The sequence below is a fragment of the Astyanax mexicanus genome, chromosome 15, assembly GCF_023375975.1.
Source record: "Astyanax mexicanus isolate ESR-SI-001 chromosome 15, AstMex3_surface, whole genome shotgun sequence".
In the NCBI taxonomy this organism is placed as follows: domain Eukaryota; kingdom Metazoa; phylum Chordata; class Actinopteri; order Characiformes; family Acestrorhamphidae; genus Astyanax; species Astyanax mexicanus.
In genome coordinates this window covers 2376471-2380717 of record NC_064422.1, presented here as the reverse complement: position 1 = coordinate 2380717, position 4247 = coordinate 2376471, and the positions used below count along the sequence as shown (strand labels likewise).

Below are 4247 nucleotides of genomic sequence, written 5' to 3'. Positions count from 1 at the left end.
CCCCCCTGTTGAAGATATAGCAAAATGCATCACAAGACATACTCTACACACCATGACATGTTTGAAACAAAAATTGCATTACATTCAGACTTTGCAGTGCTGAGATCATAGGGGGAGTATAATTTCGGCAGGCTTAAAAATAATGCTGCCAAAATTATACTGTCCCATTTGAAGCCCCCTGTTGAAGATATAATAAAATGCATCACAGGACAAACTCTACACACCATGACATGGAAGCAACATAAATTGCATGACATTTAGACCTTGCAGTGCTGAGATAATAGAGGGAGTATAATTTCGGCAGACCTAAAAATAATGCTGCCAAAATTATACTCCCCCTATTTGAAGCCCCCCTGTGGAAGATATAGTAAAATGCATCACAAGACATACTCTACACACCATGACATGTATGAAACAAAAATTGCATTACATTTAGACCTTGAAGTGCTGAGATCATACAGGAAGTATAATTTTGGCAGACCTAAAAATAATGCTGCCAAAATTATACTCCCCCCATTAGAAGACCCCTGTTAAAGATAGAGTAAAATGCATCACAGGACAAACTCTACACACCATAACATGGATGAAACATAAATTGCATGAGATTCAGACATTGCAGTGCTGAGACCATAGTGGGAGTATAATTTCGGCAGGCTTAAAAGTAATGCTTCCAAAATTATACTCCCCCCCAGTTGAAGCCCCATGTTAAAGATATGGTCTTGAATACATCTCTTGGATGCGCTGGGATACATCATCAGTGATGTTCCTGGGGGTCATTGGGGGTTTCGGGTCTTTCAACATCCTCACTCAGGTGACCCATCCGGGGTTGATTAATTCCCGGACTGTATCCCAGCAGCACCAATCCATGGGCTCGCCCTCTTTATCCAAAGCCAGCGTGTGGCTTTCTCTGCGGCTTCTGAAATGGAGCGTATGGCTCCCCGCTTAGCAGCTCCTGTCACTCCTAGCCCTGCCAGAGCTTTGCAGGTTGAGCGTCCAGCAAACCCACGGCATCCCACCTCAATAGGTTCACAGAAGGCACGCCAGCCCCGACTTCTGCACTCCATCACCAGGTCTAGGTATTTAGCCTGCTTTCTTGCATGTGCCTCCACCATGTCTTCTTCCCATGGCACAGTGAGCTCCCACAGGATCACCTGCTTGGTTGTATCTGAGTAGATGATCAGGTCTGGGCGCAATCTTGTCTGGGCGATGTGTTCAGGGACCTTAAGTTGTTTTCCCAGATCCACTCTAAGCTTCCAATCTGGTGCTGTTGACAGCAAGCCTGACTTGTGCTTTGGTTGCACATGGGGCTTTTCTCCAGCCCTCAGGAAAGCGATGTTGGTCTTCCTTGGGCAGTGTCTGCTGGACTGAATCGCTGAGGTGACGGCTTCTGCAACTGCCTTGAGCACCTGGTCATGGCGCCAACGGTAACGGCCATCGGCCAAAGCCTTGGGGCAGCTGCTGAGGAGGTGTTGAAGCGATCCTCTCCCAGCACACAGTGGGCAGGTAGGTGTTTCACTCTTACCCCAGGTGTACAGGTTTGCAGGGCTTGGCAGTGTGTCGTAGACAGCTTGAACCAGGAAACTGATGCGGCTGACATCAGGCCGCCTGAGGTCTGGCCATGAGATTTTACGCTGCTCGGTCTTCTCCCACCTAGTCCAGGCACCCTGCTGGCTGAGTCCCACCATCTTGCTGGCTCTAACCTCCTCTACACCAACACGCACTTCCTTTTGGAGGAGATGTTGTCGCTCCTTCCCTTTGGCACTGTCCACCTTGCAACCTGGGAAGTATCCCAGGCCTGCTTGCCCTCTTGCCACCGTCCCCACAAGGGCCTTCTGCCTGAGCCGTGACTCTGCTGCCTGTAGCTCTCTGGCCGCACTCCACTTCCTGCCTGTCCGGACTTCGATGCCAGCTGTTGCCACCTTGGGGTCCCTGGAGTCCCTGTACTGCATGACCTCCCTTGTCCGGGTCACCACAAATTCTTCTGAGAGGCCACTGAAGGGGAGCTGTAGGGTGTTTGTGGACCCATACAAGGCAGCACTGCTTAGGCTTCTCGGCAATCTGAGCCACCTTCGCAAGTAACTGCTGATCTTCTTTTCCAAAGCTTCCACAGTTGACAAGGAGACATCGTACAGCAGTAGCGGCCACAGCACTCTGGGTAGAATGGCATGTTGGTAGATCCAAGCCTTGAAACGACCTGGCAACCCAGATTTGTCGACCTTGGTGAGCCAGGCAACAAGATCTTCACAGGTCTTGTGGATGGCCGCTGTGTCCTTTAAGCTGCAGTCAAAGAGCTTTCCCAAGCTCTTGACTGGTGCTTCTGACAGGGTCGGAATTGTGGACTCTGCAATCTTGAAGCGGAACTTGTCCAAGACTTTTCCTTTCTTCAGAACCTGGGACCTTGACTTTGATGGCTTGAAGCTCATTCTTGCCCATAAGATAAGCTTCTCAAGACCTTGTAAGATCCACCTGCAGCCAGGGACTGATGATCTTGTAACCGTCAGGTCGTCCATGTAAGCTCTGATTGGTGGCTGCCGCACTCCAGACTTGGTCAGTGGCCCACGACACTCCTGCTCCGCAGATTTCATCACCATGTTCATGGCAAGTGCAAAAAGGGTAACTGAGATTGTGCAGCCTGTTATTATCCCCTTCTCTAGCCTGTGCCACTCGGATGTTATGGACCCAGAGGTAGCCCTCAACTGGAAATTGTTGTAATAATCCAGTATGAGGTTGCTGATTTGGGAACATGGTGTCTGCGGAGAGTCTCCTCAACCAGCTTGTGTGGTATGGACCCATAAGCGTTAACAAGGTCCAGCCACAGGACAACCAGGTCGCCCTTGCCTTCTTTTGCTTCTCTAAGGAGCTGTGTGATGACCCCTGTGTGTTCCATGCAGCCAGATGTTCCAGAGATTCCGCCTTTCTGTACAGAGGTGTCTATGTAATTGTTCTTTAAACAGAACATTGACAGTCGTCGTGACAGGATACTGAAAAATATCTTGCCTTCTGTACTTAGCAGTGAGATGGTCCGAAACTGGCCAAGTTCTTTAGAGTTCTCCTCCTTAGGGATCCACACACCCTCAGCCCATCTCCACTGATTGGCAACTCTTCCTCTACGCCAGACTACTCTCAGGATCTTCCATAACTGCTGAAGGAGTTTCGGACAGCGTTTGTAAACGCTGTATGGTACGCCACTGGGTCCAGGGGCTGAAGCTGATCTTGCTGCCTTTACAACTTCCTGGACCTCTCTCCAGCTGGGCTCTTTTATGTCAAACTCTATACTTGGTGCAGCTGGGCTAATCATTGGCATTAGCTGGGCTAAGCTGGGCTAATCATAAGCATTGTTGGGGCCAAGATCCTGGTCTCTTTCTGGGTTGCTCAAGGTGCGGTGAAGGAAGGCGTTCACATCCTCTGCAGAGCACTCCAGCTGGCCGCTGCGCTTGTCACCAAGTAGTTTCCTGGTGAAGCCGAAGTGGTTGGCAATAAAGGATATTTGCTTTTTGGCCCTCTCCTTTGCTCGTCTGCGATGCCACTCTGCTCTGCGGATTGTCAGGAGCTTCTTCATGATGATCTCTCGCAACTCTGCCAAGGGCTGCCATTCCTAATCGCTGGCCATCTTGTGCTGCTTCCTAAGGGATTTCAGCTCTTGGCGCAGCTGCTGGATCTTGGTGGCTCTGCGATTCTTGTTGTAGGGCATCCTGCTGTTCCCTGTCTCAATGAGGCCAAATCTCTCCGAAGCATAGCTCACAATGATGGTCGTCATTGTCTGCAACCATCTGTCAGTGTCACCCTTAGCTGTTGTTTGGACAATCTCACAACCATCGTCGTCGAATTGCTGCCACAGGCCCTTGCTGGTTGCTGGGGGCCATTTGATCCGCTTACGAACTACTCTGCATGGACTTTGGGGAGCCAGTGCGTGGAGGTGCTGAGCTCTGTGGGGTGAGTCCTGGCCCTGCTCCTCCTGCATCTCACCAGGCACTAGTCCTGTGCGTTGCACCTGTTTCCCTTTGTCCAAGCATTTCATCCTGGCCTGATGGATTCTGAGGCCCCGCGGATTCTTGCATGTTTTCCCGCAGATACATATTGCATTTATCGTTGTCTTGTCATTTACATGGGTCGTTATCTGAAGGTCCGTCCTGTTGGGGATCTCATCCTCCCCCCCTCTCGGGATCCCCTGGGGGTATGTCTCTGAGACATAGAGTAAAATGCATCATAGCACATACTCTACACACCTTGGCATGTATGGAACATAA

The 4247-nt window shown here is 50.4% G+C and overlaps 1 pseudogene; it reads right to left on the bottom strand.

Annotated features, from left to right (window-relative positions):
- Window positions 1-830: 830 nt before the first annotated feature.
- On the bottom strand, window positions 831-4033 carry LOC125781236 (uncharacterized; annotated as a pseudogene).
- Between the last annotated feature and the right edge of the window lie 214 nt (window positions 4034-4247).